The sequence below is a fragment of the Podarcis vaucheri genome (genome assembly GCF_965113315.1).
Source record: "Podarcis vaucheri genome assembly, chromosome: 7".
In the NCBI taxonomy this organism is placed as follows: Eukaryota; Metazoa; Chordata; class Lepidosauria; order Squamata; family Lacertidae; genus Podarcis; species Podarcis vaucheri.
The window spans coordinates 15,859,517-15,877,999 of NC_138765.1; the positions used below are offsets into that span (position 1 = coordinate 15,859,517).

The window sequence follows — 18,483 nt, forward strand, 5'->3', positions numbered from 1 at the left end:
CACCACTTTCTGCACATGGCCTCGGAGGAAGAAGCAGAACCATTGTACTACAGTGCCCTCTGCTCTCAGCCCCCCTAGATGGTCCAGAAGGATGTCATGATTGATAGTATCAAAGTTCGCTGAGTGATCCAGCAGAACTAGGAAACAACTTTCACCTTTCCCCCTAGCCCACCGGAGATCATCGACCAATGTGACTAAGGCAGTTTCAGTCCCATGATGATGCTTGAATTCCAATTGGAAGGGATCCAAATGGTCCGCATCCTCCAGCTGTGTCTGGAGTTGTTCAGCAACCACCTGCTCAGTCACCTCTCCAAGAATGGAATATTTGAGACTGGGCAATAGTTGTCCATATTGGCCGGGTCCAAAGATATTTTTTAAAAAGAAACTGTTTAATAACCGCCTCTTTTAGTGGGTCTGGAAAGGCTCCCTCACAGAGGGAAGCATTCACTACCCCGCCGAGCCCATCGCCGAGCCCTTCCCAGCTCACTTTTATTAGCCAGGATGGGGAAGGATCACCGAGACAGGTGGCTAGTTTCACTTGTCCAAGCAGCCTGTTCACATTCTCAGATGTGGAGATAAGAAAGAAGACCCCAAGTGCCCCCCAATTGATCCTGGGTATCATGAGTGGGATCACCACCACTTCCATGTTCCTGCTGGCAAGCAGGGAAGGCCATCCTAGGATTTGTGTACATAGTTTTCAGTTTATGGTGCTTGATTTTCAGTCCAGCAGAAAAATTGAGTTTCTTGAAAAACACCATCTTTAATAGAGCTTACCTAGTAATTAATTCACATATCTACCAACAGTATTACAATTCCTCAAAGCAAAACTATAAAGCTTCTCTCTTTCAATGCTAGAGGGCTAGGCTCAGCAATCAAAATAGCCTGAGTGGAGGCAGTTCTGCAGAGGGAACATCCAGACAGAGGCGAAGGAAGGAGAACCGACACCCGGTACAGGGTGTTGGGGGTGGGGCAAACTGCCCTGCGGTGCATGTGCACATGCCATACATATGGTGCATGCACACGCCACTACGTACGGTGCATGCCTGTGCACTGTATGTGTATGTAGTGGCACCGCGTATGCGACGCCAGGCGGTTTGCTGAAGGTGTTTCTCAAGCACTGTACAGCCAGCAATCTGTTCCCTTCTTGTCACCCCTACAGAGATGGCACACAGGGCACCCTAACTCTGCCACTGCATCCAGACCAGTGCTATTTTTCTGGGAAAACAGGTGCCGGAATGCACCATGAACACCTCCATCATTCTCTTAGAATGGCAATGGTGCCCACCTGAGAGGTGCCAGAGCTGATTTATGGTGAGGTCCAGCTGAAAAAAGCTCTGACCCAGACATTACCTTCTGCAGGAGACACATCAATGCAAGAACCAAAAGGCTGCCTTACTCAAAGGATGCTGGATAGGCAAGCAACTACAAATTTCTGCCTCTGGGAAAACTTGGGGAGTTGCTTTCCTGATAAGCAACCACTACCCTCTGAGCATTGGGGAAAGTTGGGCAGAGCCAACAGGCAGACACCTCTTTGTTTTTGCTGTCATAGAGAGTCATCCAATCACCATCACCAGTCTAGATGAACCCAACTCAGCACAACAAGACTTTCTCTGGAAGATGCTAACAGAAGTAGAACAATTTTAAAAGAAGACAAACTATAGTAGGTGGAGACTTCAATGATTTCAGAGATAAAACCAAGGACCAAAGTAGGCACCAATCTGTGAACAAAATCTGCAACTCAAATTTGGCAGAAATATAAACTGAATGGGACACTCCATGATTTGCTTCCCAGAAGAAAAGCAATCTCTAAAGAGGAACTGCAAGGTAAATTAAAAGCCATTAATACTACCTGGTTTCAAGTGGCTCAGGCACATTCTTTTGCACTTTCTTTGGAGCAGAGAGGAGAGGACCTATGTACACTTACCTTGTTTGAATTCTTATGCAGCAGTCTAGCATATGACATGAAGGGTTCCACTTTCCTAACAGCAATCTAGTAGATCATGAAGCAGGGAATGCTAGAGGCCTTGAAATTGTATGGGAATCAGAATTAGGCCACACAACTGAATAGCACAAAGGGGAGGGAGCTGGAACACTCCCCTCCTTAAATGATCTCTGCTCACTTGCAGGAAACCACACTCAAGGCCATCTTTCACTGGCACTGGATGCCAATCTGCTTGGCAAAAGTTAATCCCTCCCTTTCCCCTTTATGTTCGAACAGCTGTGGAAAACTTATCCATGTGGGGTGGGAATACCCCTATGTTAAAAACTTTTGGAATAGAGTATTCTCCATTTTATCTGCAGTTACAAGCCAACCACTTTCTCCAAATCCTGCCTTAGAGAGATGTGGCATATGGATAAGGTTGGCACTGAAGATGGGATTTGAAGGAGGCATAAATGACAAGCTAGGTGCAATTCAATACAGTCTCACCAAACAGATGAGATGACTCAAAGTATTCTTTCTCCTTCCCAACAATCTGATGCAATTGGAACAAGGAGAAACAATGTTCACGAGTCTAATCATGATTTTAATCTCTCTCAGTAATAACTTTGGCTCCATTGTCCAATATTCAGTGTATATCACAATGTCCCTAGCACTGTCCAGTGCCCTTGAGCTCTATCTAGCTTGGATACTTAAGCAGTCACCTGTTCCATACCTTGAGTGTTTAACTGTCCTTTGATTTGGGGCATGGAAGATTATTTTTTACAAATGCTTCTGTGAATCAAGTTAGAGCCCACACCAAGTTATAGGAAAGGCAGCAGTACCGGTTCAAAGTCAGTCAATTGCTTTGTCCATCAAGGACTGAGTAACTTCCCATAGTCCCTTGGACATTGAGGTAATACATAGACGGCATAGAGTTGCAGAGCAATTGTCCATATTGCTTAGTCAGTCAATTGCTTTGTCCATCAAGGACTGAGTAACTTCCCATAGTCCCTTGGACATTGAGGTAATACATAGACGGCATAGAGTTGCAGAGCAATTGTCCATATTGCTTAGTCAGTCAATTGCTTTGTCCATCAAGGACTGAGTAACTTCCCATAGTCCCTTGGACATTGAGGTAATACATAGACGGCATAGAGTTGCAGAGCAATTGTCCATATTGCTTCTGAATAGAACCAATGTGTTGTAGAGCTTTTAGTTAGACAGAGCCATGCCACCACTTGTGGTGGGGCTGTCCAGGAATAGAACTTTTGGGCTCGGTGGAAATACATTCAGAAATGTATAATATTGTATATATAACTTGTATGGGAACAATCAACCCTCACCAATTTGTTAGTTTTAGATGAAAGGTTTTAGGATCCTGTATCATATATACACATATCAGTCTGAGAGTTTCTCAGTTTAGCAGAAACTTGAAATCAGTGGAACAGATGGAGGTCATTATTTTTAAAAAGATCGCTAAGCAAGTTGGTGAGGGTAGAGTACTGGGTCCACTCATCACTCCTTGCATGTCTTCCTCTTGGTCACATCCCTGCTGTTTGTGGTCCTGAAAATTTTGATTAATGCATCTTCTATCCTTCCCAAAATGTGGGGCAGTCATGAAGTGCACCTGTGCTTAGTGCACTGTGTGTCCTTTGACAGTGCAGTGGGGTTGCTGCCCAGGTGTGGCATGGGAATCCAGATGGGCAAGATTGCTGTAGAACAATTTAAGGGACATGATTCCACTTTTAGTCTGAGTACTATTAAGTGGCTGAATTTTGGGAAATAGTCTTTCAGTAAATTAATTCAGTTGCTATGCAGGATCTCTTGCCAGTACCTTCCCTAGCACTGAGATCAGTCAGGGACACTCACTGTACTCTGCTCAGCAGCTGCTAAAAACATGCATGTTTAAACAAGCCTACTCAGATACTTAGAAGGTTGTTTGCCATTTTAATCTGTTTTAGTATCTGAACTCTTGTATATTCTGATGTTTTCTCAAATTTCTCTGCTTGTAACTTCTTCTTCTTCTTCTTTTACAAGCAAGCCATGCATAAATTATAGGAAACAATATATAAATAACACAGCATTGGTGGGTATCTGGGATGGACCAAAGGGGAAACCGAGCAGATAAAGGGTTTGTTTGGTTTTTCTTTGCTTGAAAAAGAAAAAAGAAAAAAAATACTACAATTATTTTGGGAATAAATAAAGAAGCTCAGTTTGACTATGCTAGTACCTGGATAGCTGGCAATGTTTTCTGTTTCTCTGTTTTTTAGAACTAATAATTAACACTTCCCTAGATATGTGTAATAGAGAGGAATAGTGAATTGCTGTATGTTAAGTTACAGATAGGTAGCTGTGTTGGTCTGCCATAGTCAATATAAAAAAAAATTCCTTCCAGTAGCACCTTAAAGACCAACTAAGTTAGTTCTTGGTATGAGCTTTCATGTGCATGCACACTTCTTCAGATACACTGAAACAGAAGTACACTGAAATAACTAACTTAGTTGGTCTTTAAGGTGCTACTGGAAGGAATTTTTTTATTTTGACTATGGCAGACCAACACGGCTACCTATCTGTAACTGGAACCATGGAAGGCACCACATTGAGCCGCATGAAATGGAAGTCCATCAGCCTCACCAAGAAACTACTTCTGTTTCAGTGTATCTGAAGAAGTGTGCATGCACACGAAAGCTCATACCAAGAACTAACTTAGTTGGTCTTTAAGGTGCTACTGGAAGGAATTTTTTTATTTTGCTGTATGTTAAGATATGGTAGAATGTCCTATTGTCAAGTCTTCTCTTATTTAGGTTTGTATTATTTAGTATTTCTTAGAAGAATAGTAGCAGTGTGGGTCTGTTGAATTGAAAGCAACCAAGCACCTTGTGGTGTCTTAAGCACTAGACCAAGCCAGAAATGCTGATAAATATAGTTTAGTTGATAGAAATTCTAAATGTGCAAATCAAGCTGTTCTGAAGTACATTTAGGCTCAGTGGTATGGCTACAAATAAGCTCCTGTATTATGCATGTCATGGTTATTAAATACATATTAAAAGTGTTGTAATAAGATAATTTGTTTTTCAGAAACGCAAAGTAACACATCTTCCATATCTAATTTGGCATCAGGGCCACATGAGCCTCAGGGCAGTACCTAGGAACAACTGCTTCAGTGGAGCATAGGAAGAGAAACAAATGGAGATGTGACTTTCTTAGAAGCCTCACATTTAGCAGGGGCATTCAAATTTGATTGATACAATTTGATGGGCATTCCATCTAGATTTCCTGGACCCCTTTTCCACTCACTCCCAGCATTAGTTTAACAGGAATGCATGTGAGCAAACATATCCACAGCCCACCTGAAGATCAGAACTGAAGAAGTGTGCATGCACACGAAAGCTCATACCAAGAATAAACTTAGTTGGTCCCTAAAGTGCAACTGGACATTTTTTTTTAAAAAAAAAATTATATATATATTTCTACTGTGTCAGACCAACACGGCTACCTACCTGAAATTAAAATACCAGTCATCAAAAACTTCCCTAAACAGAGCTCCCTTCCTCTTATCACCCTCCAATGGTGAGTTAAATGTTCCATAAGTGCCATACAGAAAACCCCCCATCTATGTGCATTCATTATGTGCGCAACTGCACATACATGCCTCACACCAAACCCGGAAGTGACCTGAAAAGATCACAAGAAAGTCACAAAAAGGGTCGGAAGGGGGCAGGGGCAGAATGGAGTGTTTGCAGGCTACTTTAGTAGTTCTTCAGATATAAGAATAATAATAAATAATAAATTTTATTTATATCCCGCCCTCCCCAGCCGAAGCTGGGCTCAGGGCGGCTAACAACAATCAAAATAACTCAACATTCTAAAACATTCATTATAAAATTAATTAAATCAAATTAAAATCAAATTAATGGCAACCATCAAGCAAAATTTTGTGCAGATTGCCAGAGGAGGGGGTCAGGCTGCGCCCTGACAAAAGGCCTGGTGGAACAGCTCTGTCTTGCAGGCCCTGCGGAAGGATGTCAAGTCCTGCAGGGCCCTAGTCTCTTGTGACAGAGCGTTCCACCAGATTGGAGCTGCGGCCGACAAGGCCCTGGCTCTAGTTGAGGCCAGCCTAACCTCTCTGAGGCCTGGGATCTTTAGGGTGTTTTTATTTGCAGACCGTAAATTTCTCTGTGGGACATACCAGGAGAGGCGGTCCCGTAGGTACGAGGGTCCTAGGCCGTATAGGGCTTTAAAGGTTAAAACCAGCGCCTTAAACCTGATCCTGTACTCCACCGGGAGCCAGTGCAGCTGGTACAGCACTGGATGGATATGATCTTGCAGCGAAGACCCCGTAAGGAGTCTCGCCGCGGCATTCTGCACCCGCTGCAGTTTCTGGGTCAGTCTCAAGGGCAGCCCCACGTAGAGCGAGTTACAATAATCCAGTCTGGAGGTGACCGTCGCATGGATCACAGTGGCTAGGTCAGGGCGAGAGAGATAAGGAGCCAACTGCTTAGCTTGGCGGAGATGAAAAAATGCCGCCTTTGTTATAGCTGTAATCTGCGCCTCCATAGAGAGGGAGGTATCGAAGATTACACCCAAACTCTTTACGGATGATGCTGGCACTAATTGCACTCCCGCAAGAGACGGGAGTTGCCCCCTCATTCCCATATCGCTCCGTCCCAGCCAGAGGACCTCTGTCTTCGAAGGATTTAACTTCAACCGGCTCCCACGTAACCATCCAGCCACAGCTTCCAGACATCTGGTCAGTGTATCTGGGGCCGAGTCAGGATGGCCATCCATCAACAGATAGAGTTGGGTGTCATCGGCATACTGATGGCAACCCAGCCTAAAACTCCGGACAAGCTGGGCGAGGGGGCGCATAAAGATGTTAAAAAGCATCGGGGAGAGAATCGCACCCTGAGGCACTCCACACACCAAGGAGTGGCGCGATGACAATTCCCCCCCAAGCGCCACCCTCTGTCCCCGACCGGAGAGAAACGAGCGCAGCCATTGAAGGACTGTGCCCTGGATCCCCACGTCGGCAAGGCGGCGGTCCAGGAGTTCGTGATCGACCATGTCGAAGGCTGCTGACAGGTCTAGAAGAATCAGCAGCCCCGACCCGCCTCGATCCAGCTGCCTGCGGAGATCATCTGTTAGGGCGACCAAAGCTGTCTCGGTCCCATGGCCAGCGAGGAAGCCGGACTGGAATGGGTCGAGAGCAGATGTTTCATCCAGAAACCTACCAAGCTGTTCAGCAACCGCTCTCTCAATCACCTTACCCAGGAATGGAAGATTCGAAACCGGGCGGTAATTGGATAGATCTAAAGGATCTAATGATGTTTTCTTTAAGAGCGGACGCACCACTGCCTCCTTCAGTTCCCCTGGGAATATCCCAGTGCCAAGGGACAAATTGATGATATCACCCGGGGGGGCCCGCACCTCGTCTGGACACGCTCTAATCAGCCAGGACGGGCACGGGTCAAGAGGACAAGTGGTGGGCTTTCCAGCTTGGAGGAGTCTGTCCACATCGGCTGGGGATATCCAGTCAAAGTGGTCCAATACTGGACCCGAGGACAGTCGAGGGGCCTCCAGTTCCTTCATTGTATCCAAATTGGCAGGGAGGTCATGGCGGAGCAACAGGACCTTCTCCGCAAAAGAGCTCGCAAATGCCTCGCAGCTGTGTGTTGAATTGTTATTTAAATTTGGCTGTCCTTCAAGGGACGTTAAAGACCTAATTATACTAAATAATTGCGCCGGGCGAGAGCTAGCGGAGGCAATGGAGGCCGAGAAGTAGGACTTCTTAGCGGCCTTCACTGCCATCTCGTAGGTTTTCATAAAAACCCTATAAGATGTTCTTGAAGCTCCGTCACGGGCACCCCACCATACTCGCTCTAGCCGTCTGAGGTCCCGCTTCATTTTCCGAAGCTCCTCGGTAAACCAGGGAGCCCGGTTTCTGCGGGGTCGCAGAGGGCGCCTAGGTGCGATCTCATCGATGGCTGCCAGGAGCTGGATATTCCAGCCCTCAACAAGCTCAGTCAATGAGTCGCCAGGGGGAGCAAGGTCCCGCAAGGCCTGACGGAATCTATCAGGGTCCATCAGCCTCCGCGGGCGAGCCCAAATTGGCTCGCCACCTAAGCGGGGTGGGGGTGGAAAATCAATCCTGGCTTTCAGAGCATAGTGATCAGACCATGGCACCTTCATCGAGGGAGACATGATCACATCTATACCGGCGCCAAAGATCAAATCCAGCGTGTGGCCTGCTTGATGTGTGGGGCCCGAAACAAACTGGGAGAGCCCTAGTGTCGCCATGGAAGACACCAGGTCCAGAGCCTGTGAGGAGGGAGTGGCATCAGCATGGATGTTGAAGTCCCCCAGTACCAATAGGTTGGGGAACTCCAAGGCCCAGCCGGCCACCGCCTCCAGCAGGCCTGACAGGGTGGCTGCTGGTGCGCTAGGTGGCTGGTACACCAGCCAGACAGCCAAGCTCACCTCGGAGCCCCACACTAGGCCAACACATTCAATGCCGGGGATCAATGGCGATGGTAGAGCCCTGAAAGAACAGTCTTCTCGGATTAATAATGCCACCCCTCCCCCCTGGCCCACAGTCCGTGACTGGTGGAGGACGGAGAAACCCGGGGGCGCCATCTCTCGTAAGGTAACAGTTTCCCCTTCGCGCACCCAGGTCTCCGTCACACAAGCCAGGTCAACCCCCTGCGAGGTGAAGAAGTCTCGCAGGGTGGCGGTTTTTTTGCCTATAGACCTGGCATTGCACAACACCAGTGACGGAGGTGAGTAATCCTTGCTCACCCTATCCTCGTCCCTCGGGATGGGGCGCAGATTGGAAGGGGTACGAGCATATCCATATCTCGATCCCCTTCGCCTATGACATCTGCCCCCACCGCCATACCTCCCTCGCCCCACTACGGTAGCAATCCCAAGCCTCAAACCAACCTCCATTTACAAAATAGAAAACAAATCAAATCAAAACAATTATACCAACACAACAAATCCCCACCCCACTCAATAGCTAACCCTAAACCAAAATAAAACGGAACAAAATAGAAATACATCAATAAAAACCACCGTTCACGGTGGTACAACAAAGTAAAAAGTAAAAACCCCTATAAAATATTTTAAAATATATAAAAACATTTTAAACATTTGCCGCGGCAACACCAGTGTCCTTATAACTATATATTATAGTTATAATATATAGTATACTATATATAGTATTGTTGTATTGGTTATTTTTGGTTTTTATGGAAGCCGCCCAGAGTGGCTGGGGAGGCCCAGCCAGATGGGCGGGGTATAAATAATAAATTATTATTATTATTATTATTATTATTATAACAGTAGCGGTGGCGAGTGTGGGCCCCGCCCCCTAGGGCTGGAGGAGTGGGCCTACAGGAGGGAGCGGCCTTCCTCAACCCCCACGGTGAAGCCGCAGCAGTGGTGTCCCAGTGCCTCATGCGGCCTCTTAAGACAGGAGAGTCCTCCTGGGCAGCAGAATGCAGCAGTCCCTGTGGGGCCTCAGGCCCTGCCCTGGGCCAGGTGGTGAGTGGCAGGAAGGAGCAGGGCCCTCAAACACCCACACAGGAGAGTCCTCCTGGGCAGCAGAATGCAGCAGTCCCTGTGGGGCCTCAGGCCCTGCCCTGGGCCAGGTGGTGAGTGGCAGGAAGGAGCAGGGCCTTCAAACACCCACACAGGAGAGTCCTCCTGGGCAGCAGAATGCAGCAGTCCCTGTGAGTCCTTCAGGCCCTGCCCTGGGCCAGGTGGTGAGTGGCAGGAAGGAGCAGGGCCCTCAAACACCCACACAGGAGAGTCCTCCTGGGCAGCAGAATGCAGCAGTCCCTGTGGGGCCTCAGGCCCTGCCCTGGGCCAGGTGGTGAGTGGCAGGAAGGAGCAGGGCCCTCAAACACCCACACAGGAGAGTCCTCCTGGGCAGCAGAATGCAGCAGTCCCTGTGAGTCCTTCAGGCCCCGCCCCGGGCCAGATGGTGAGTGGCAGGAAGGAGCAGGGCCCTCAAACACCCACACAGGAGAGTCCTCCTGGGCAGCAGAATGCAGCAGTCCCTGTGGGGCCTCAGGCCCTGCCCTGGGCCAGGTGGTGAGTGGCAGGAAGGAGCAGGGCCCTCAAACACCCACACAGGAGAGTCCTCCTGGGCAGCAGAATGCAGCAGTCCCTGTGGGGCCTCAGGCCCTGCCCTGGGCCAGGTGGTGAGTGGCAGGAAGGAGCAGGGCCCTCAGACCCCCACACAGGAGAGTCCTCCTGGGCAGCAGAATGCAGCAGTCCCTGTGAGTCCTTCAGGCCCCGCCCCGGGCCAGATGGTGAGTGGCAGGAAGGAGCAGGGCCCTCAAACACCCACACAGGAGAGTCCTCCTGGGCAGCAGAATGCAGCAGTCCCTGTGAGTCCTTCAGGCCCCGCCCCGGGCCAGATGGTGAGTAGCAGGAAGGAGCAGGGCCCTCAAACACCCACACAGGAGAGTCCTCCTGGGCAGCAGAATGCAGCAGTCCCTGTGAGTCCTTCAGGCCCCGCCCCGGGCCAGATGGTGAGTGGCAGGAAGGAGCAGGGCCCTCAGACCCCCACACAGGAGAGTCCTCCTGGGCAGCAGAATGCAGCAGTCCCTGTGAGTCCTTCAGGCCCCGCCCCGGGCCAGATGGTGAGTGGCAGGAAGGAGCAGGGCCCTCAAACACCCACACAGGAGAGTCCTCCTGGGCAGCAGAATGCAGCAGTCCCTGTGAGTCCTTCAGGCCCCGCCCCGGGCCAGATGGTGAGTAGCAGGAAGGAGCAGGGCCCTCAAACACCCACACAGGAGAGTCCTCCTGGGCAGCAGAATGCAGCAGTCCCTGTGAGTCCTTCAGGCCCCGCCCCGGGCCAGATGGTGAGTGGCAGGAAGGAGCAGGGCCCTCAGACCCCCACACAGGAGAGTCCTCCTGGGCAGCAGAATGCAGCAGTCCCTGTGAGTCCTTCAGGCCCCGCCCCGGGCCAGATGGTGAGTGGCAGGAAGGAGCAGGGCCCTCAGACACCCACACAGGAGAGTCCTGTGAAATATACAAGATTTCGCTTAAATGTGCAGCGCCTTGGAACACAAACCCTGAGTAAATATCCAAGAGGCTTCCTGTCTCCATAGTCGATCTGCAGATTTTGCTGTGTTCAGGTTTTGACAGAGAACAGGTTTGAACCCTGGGTTCTGTTGCAGTCAGGTCTGTTCAGTTCCTTCCTTGTTTAAAAAACATTTGTACTTTGCCCTTTCTCACAAACAGCGGAAAGGGGCCCACATAAAAATCCAATCCCAGATTAACTACTTCAAGCATCACTTACAAAATCAAAGATACATTAAAATGCTGCAAAACCACAGGATAGAAAAAGAAAAGAAAAAACATCCGCCTCAGAGTGACTGGGATAAACCAAAGAAGCTGAAGTGGTTAAAAAACAAAAAAAGCCAAAAACCAGTGCAATAAAACAGCCATCTACAAGCAAAAAACCTTCTTTGAAAGGAAAGGTTGTTTTAATTGTTATTTACTACTTTCTGGAAAGTTACTAATAAGAGGAAGGGGAGACATGCTTTCTCTGGAGGAGTTCCAGTGCTTTCCTGTGTGGAGCCCATGTTCGCTTCCTATTACCTCTCTTAGACTCTCCATCAGCTTTAGAAATTTCAACCTCAGAAACAGCAGGCGTGAGAGTGAATTCCCTGCCCCCTCCTCTGCTGTAGCTTCCCTATGATTCCGTGCTTCCCCCACCCCCCTCTTTCCCATCTATCCTCCCTCCCTTATTTTAAAGACCACCCTCCTCCTGTCTGGACCTCATTGCCAGCTGAAGAGAGGGAGAGGGAGGCAGCTGCAGATTGGAAAAATCACCAATGTGGACAAGAAGCGGTTGAAATTGTGGATATTACACTTGGGTGTTTTAGAGTTTGCTTTTCAGAGTCTGAAGCAGGAAGGAGAGAGGTGAGATCACGTGTGAGAGAAGGCTGCAGGTTCTTCTTCTGTCTCTTTTCCACTTCGAGCTGGAGATCTCCACTGCCGTTTCCTTCATCGCTCTTCGCCTCCTCTAGGATTGCCTCCAGGCTATCAGTCCTTTGCAAAGAGGGATTCAATCACATCCCAGAAATTGCCCAGTGAAAGTGGATTAAAGCGTTCTGTCGCAACAAATCTACTCTCTCTTTAGGATTTTTTGTGGGGTGGGAAAGATGTGGAACAAATGATTGGTAAAGGAGAAGATGTATCACCAACCGTCGCAAATGCAAACCAGGATTTGGATTTATCATTGAAGTCTAACCTTCTTGCAAAACAAATTGGAACAAACGCTCCCCATAGGATGGACTTCATCTTACCTCTGTGTAAGCTTTGTGCAAGCACATTGGACGCATGCAGCCCCATTACTCTGCTTTTAGGATAGTGTGTTGATGGGAAAGAATAAATTAAATGGAGGTACCAAGTTTGGAGGCAATTCATGATCTGGCTCTGAACTGATTGCAAGAGGTAACTCTTTCATTAGCCATTTGCTCCCTCCCTGCCAAGACTGATAGATGAACTGTTGTTGGAGGCTAGGTGGGGATGCACTAAAATGAATGAGAAGACTGTCCATAGGAAATAATGGGAGCTGCAAATGCCATTTAACATGACGGGGCTCCATTGAAATACGTGCAAGGAATGAAGCTTGAGAGGGAACTGAATGGATAACAATGTTAGTTAACTGCATTGATGCGGAGAAACGTAAATACTACTGTTAGGGGTCATCTACACTTCTGTTTGTCCTGTGTTTTCTTCCATTTTGTCCCTTGATTTCCAGGCATGGGTCCATGAGATTTTTTTCTTTTGCCTCACTACTTCCCCACTGCTTACTGCTGAATCAGAACATATGTTAGTCCACAGAGAAAACTCGACTGGCATTTGTGCAGATTCAGTGGTAAACAGTAGGTTTTCCCAGGGAAAGGGATGGGACAAAAGAAATGTCTCTCAGACCCCTACCTAGAAATCCTAGGACAAGGGTAGGTGAGCCCTTAGTCAAGGGGCAGAGTGGGCATCTGGAGACTGAAATATATAAGATAGGAGAAGATAAATTTTGGATTTGCCAGCGGAAAAGGGGAGACTGTTTCATGTGTGATGCTGTAAAAAAGTAATTGTTTTGGATGGGGGGGGAATAACAATTATTTATGACATGTTCCCAATTAAATCTCAAACCTAAACCTATGTTGTGCTTATTTAATTATGTGGGGAAAGGTAATTTTCTTTCTGCAATTTGTATTTATGAAATTATATAAAACCTATAAAAGGTAGGTTTTTAAAAAGTAAATCCACTGGATTGAATTCATAGAATTGTAGATTGGTAGAGTTGGAAAGGGACCCTGAGGATCATTTAATCCAATCCCCTGCAATAGCAAGGATATGCAGTTGTCCCATACAGGGATCGAACCTGCAACCGTGGCGTTATCAGCACCACATTCTAACCAATGCAATGATACAGGCTCTTTGGGAAGAAGTTGTGGCTCAGTGGTAGAACATCTGTTCTGAAGGTCCCAGGTTCAGGTGGGGCAGGGAAATAGCATTGCCTGAAACCCTGGAGAGCTCAGTATGTCAGTATTGAGCTAGATGCACAAGTGGTCGGACTCAGTTTAAGGCAGCTTCCTAGGGACTTAGGGATCATCCTCACTTCCTGGGAAGCACAGGTCCAAGTGGTTTTCCCCTTGCCCCACTCCTTTCCCAGGGCAAACCCACACTTTAGGGATAAATCAGAAGAAAATGTTGATCCAAGGAAAAGCTGAATTGCTGTTTGCTCCCTACTGAGTGCTAAAATGTGGAATGCTGTGGCACAAGAGGAAGTCTGGATAAACCCTAACTGGCAGGGATACTCCATTTTTACTGGAAGAGGCATAGGTTTTGTGTGTGTGTGTGTGTGTGTGTGTGAGAGAGAGAGAGAGAGAGAGAGAGAGAGAGAGAGAGAATGTAAGTCGTGAATTTGCATGAAGTCAGGGGAGGGGAGCAAAAGATAAGGCAGGTTTTTATTTGGTAATTTTAAACAGCAGCAGAAGTTTGAACAAAGCAGGGATGGAAGAACACAGCAGAGGTGAATTTAGGGCAGTGAGTGCCATTGTGACTATTTAAAATGACATGATTCTCTCTCTCTCTCTCTGTGTGTGTGTGTGTGTGTGTGTGTGTGTGTTTCTGCCTAGTCTGGAATAAAAAGATGGATTTTCTTTATATATGTCTTTAAAAGGTGCTTCTAGGAAAATATGCAAAGCATTAAGGCGATCTTTCATTTCAAAATCAAAGGTGATTTATAAAGTCTTCAAATATATATTTATATATAAAAGGGAATGTACCTGGCAGGATTGGGTCCTTAGGTTCCTTGCAGCTGGTAAACGGAAGAGTCCAACCTGTGTGGTGATGCTCACATTCAACCACCTTCTCTGCAGGGAACACCTTTCGCAAAGGAGCAGCATTTTGCACCCTGCACCCTAGGATTTCATTCTCTACAGCAGGCACGTCCAACAGGTTGATCGTGATCTACTGGCCAATTGTGGGGTGTCCCTGTTCGATCCTGTTCGATCACTGGACCCCCAACATTCCCCCCGCAAAAGCTCAACAACTCTTGGGATCTCTTGGGAGTTGGACGCCCCTCCTATACAGTGTTGCTCCAAGGGGCAGATCATTGGGAAGGATGGAGAGGCCAGATAGGGGTGCTTACCTTTTCCCAGGAAGACACAGTTCTGCCCCCTGTGAGCCCTGGAAAGGGAAGAAGAAGAAGAAGAAGAGTTTGGATATGATATCCCGCTTTATCACTACCCTAAGGAGTCTCAAAGCGGCTAACAATCTCCTTTCCCTTCCTTCCCCCACAACAAACACTCTGTGAGGTGAGTGAGGCTGAGAGACTTCAGAGAAGTGTGACTAGACCAATGTCACCCAGCAGATACATGTGGAGGAGCAAGGAAGTGAACCCGGTTCACCAGATTACGAGTCCACCATTCTTAACCACTACACCACACTGGCTCTCTTATCTCTTGTCCATAAGAAGCTATTTCTTATCCAGTAAATCTAGCCATGAGGCAAAGGCAGCATACACACACCATATAAACCACATTATTTTCCCAAAACAATCATGGTTTGCCCATCAGATAGCTATAAATCCCAGCATCCTCAACAAACTACAGTTCCTAGGATTCCATTTTTTGGGGGGTGCGGGCAGAATCATGTGCTTTGGGTGTATGAATGAATCGGTTTATTTTGGTCACTGACCAGAATGTTGGATATTTGGTTGTGTATGCAGCATTTGCAGTTCAGAAAGCATTTTTCCCACCTGATATTGTCCACCACAGAATGCAAGTCCATATGACCAACTCCGTAAAATGGTTAATGAGGGGGAAGTATTAGCACTCTCCCCCCCCCAGTTTTTCAAGAGGGGAGTCAAGTAAAAAGAAGATTATCACAATATGGGGCAGAGAGGAGAATTAAAATATGTATACTGGGGGGAACTGAAACTCTAGAGTGCATTCAAGTACAGTAATTATTATTATTATTATTATTATTATTATTATTATTATTATTATTATTATTATTATTATTACCCACCCATCTGGTTGGGTTTCCCCAGCCACACTGGGTGGCTCCCAATCCAACAATAAAAACACATTACAGCATTAAACATTAAAATCTTCCCTAAACAGGGCTGGCTTCAGATGTCTTTTAAAAGTAGGATAGTTGTTTATTTCCTTGACATCTGGTGGGAGGGTGTTTCGCAGGGTGGGTGCCACTAGATGGGTGTCAAGTCCTCTCTTATTTAGGTTTGTATTATGTAGTATTTCTTACCAAAATAGTAGCAGTGTGGGTCTGTTGAATTAAAAGCAACCAAGCACCTTGTGGTATCTTAAGCTCTAGACCAAGCCAGAAATGCTGATAAATATAGACCCAACACAGTTTAGTTGAAAGAAGTTCTAAATGCACAAATCAAGCTGTTATAAAACTCAATCTTCTTTGTCCAGCTGTCTGCTTCTCTGGGACTTAACTTGTATCCCCACATTCAGGCTACTATGGAAGCTCAGTGTTTCCCTTACTTTCAGAATTTAGTGTGTCAATGTATGTCTAAATTGTAGGGAGTTGGACTAGACCCTCTGGGCTCCTTTGTACTCTACAATTCTAGGATTCAAATTAAGACTTTTAATGAACAAGAGAATTAGTCAAAGTCTTAATAAAGAAAGACACTGACAAATGATTATCACAGAATCACAGAACTGTAGAGTTGGAAGGGACCCTGAGGGTCATCTACTCCAACCCCCTGCAATGCAGGAATATGCAGCTGGTCCATACAGGGATCGAACCTGCAACCTTGGAGTTATCAGTACCATGGTCTAACCCACTGAGCTATCCAGGCTCCATGTAATGGCATGATATTGTGATGAGGGCTGATCTGAAGACAAAATAATTTTAATTGGTTCAGGATGTTGACGTTGCGTAGCAATTATGAAGAAAGCTCCAAAAATCTATAATGTAGCTGATAAATCAATACAATATGGTTGTGTCATATAACCCCAGTGCAAAATAAGTACAATGATAATAGGACAATAAACAGGTGACATAACAGGGTTACAATCTTGTTGAGAGACTGTTATAGGCAAGATTATTGACTCAATACATTGGAAGAGTATTTGAACTAAAGTATCTATGAAGTTGGTTTCAGCCCAAATTCAAGAATCTGCAGTTAACAATATTTCTGAGAGAAATGATAGCTCAATGATGCTTTGTATGAAGAAAACCCCAGGTTTGATACCCAGAACCACCAGATAGGCTGGGAATGCCCCATTTCAGAAATGTTCCAGTTCCAAAATTATGGTGCAACTACTGACAAGACACAGCCTCTCAAACCCATTCACATGACAGCATTTATGGATGCGACAGACAGTAACCTGGACCTAAACCCTGGGATGCTTTCCTATACTGAAGAATCTTCCTTTCTCCTGCAGCAGACCCACAGAAAACAGTTCTGCAACTACAAAAGGGATTAACTTGCTTTGAGTAACATAGAACTCTCTGTCTACTCCCTCCCTCCCTCCCTCCCTCCGTCTTTCCCTCATACACAAGCATAATCTAGAAATGTCAGGGCCAACTTTTTCACCTTTAACAGTTGTGCAAAACTGAGATTTCCAAAGGTGTAGCTTTCATGACAATCAACCCAATTCCTCTGGTACAGCCAGGAATCTGTACTCAACATCCTTCCGCAGGGCCTGCAAGATGGAGCTGTTCTGCCTGGCCTTTGTTTGACCCCCTTTTATTGTACCCTGTAAGTTACCTCTTTGACCCTTTTATCGGCTCATGTGGGACCAACATGGATAGCTGGCCCTGATGAATACTTCCAATGCAGGAAGCAGATCTCCAGCAGATGACTGTCCACCCCGTTCTGAATAGCTCCTATTTGGGAAAGATGGATGAGGTTCATACTGAAGTTGGGTTTTGAAGCAGCTGTAAACCATTAGCAACCACTTTGCTCATGTAGCCACGACTGATGGTTTTCTTACTTCCTTTCTAATTTTGCGTTTTATTATTATAGTTATTGCTGTTGAATCCAAATCCTAAATAAACTCCTTCTTAGTCCTCCTTCGCAATAATTCGTATAGGTCTCCTTACAAAACTTATTGTAACTCTATAAGCGATGTCATTTGATTACAATTGTCTTTCAAATATATCATGAATTTCTTCCAGTCCTTCAGGAAAGTCTGGTCTTGCTGGTTCTGAATTTTCCCAATTAATTTTGCCAACTCAGCATAATCCATCAATTTCACCTGCCACTCTTCTTTTGTTGGTAATTCTTCCTGCTTCCATCATTGGGTATTCTTGCTGCAGTTGTCGCATATAAAAACATTTTTTATCAAACTTTTGAATATCTGTACCTACAATACCAAGTAAAACGGCTTCTGGTTTTTTAAAAATATATATATTTCAACATCCTTTAAATCTCATTAGAAATCATTTCCCAGAAGTCCTTCACTTTCTTACATTCCCACCACATATGGTAAAAAGTACCTTCTTTTTCCTTATATTTCCAACATTTATTATTTGTTTTATACATTTTAGCTCTTTTCACTGGTGTTATATACCATCTGTACATCATTTTCATTATATTTTCTATTAAAGAAGAAGAAGAAGAAGAAGAAGAAGAAGAAGAGGAGGAGTTTGGATTTGATATCCCGCCTTTCACTCCCTTTAAGGAGTCTCAAAGCGGCTAACATTCTCCTTTCCCTTCCTCCCCCACAACAAACACTCTGTGAGGTGAGTGGGGCTGAGAGACTTCAAAGAAGTGTGACTGGCCCAATGTCACCCAGCAGCTGCATGTGGAGGAGCGGAGACGCGAACCTGATTCCTCAGATTACAAGACTACCACTCTTAACCACTACACCACACTGGCTGCAGGCAGTAAAATTTATTCCCTCTCTCCATAATTTTTTCCAATTCTCTAATTGTATATTATGACCAATATATTTAGCCCAATGTATCATAACTGATTTAACTTTTTCATCTTTCAAATGCCATTCCAATAATAATTTATACATTTTAGATAATATTTTAACTTTATTATTTAATAA

General features: G+C 46.1%; 1 protein-coding gene across 1 annotated transcript in view; it reads left to right on the forward strand.

Annotated features, from left to right (window-relative positions):
* Nucleotides 1-18,483, forward strand: part of LOC309537968 (phospholipase A2 inhibitor NAI-like) — a 92,575-nt gene that overhangs the window by 69,270 nt on the left and 4,822 nt on the right. The window lies entirely within an intron of this gene.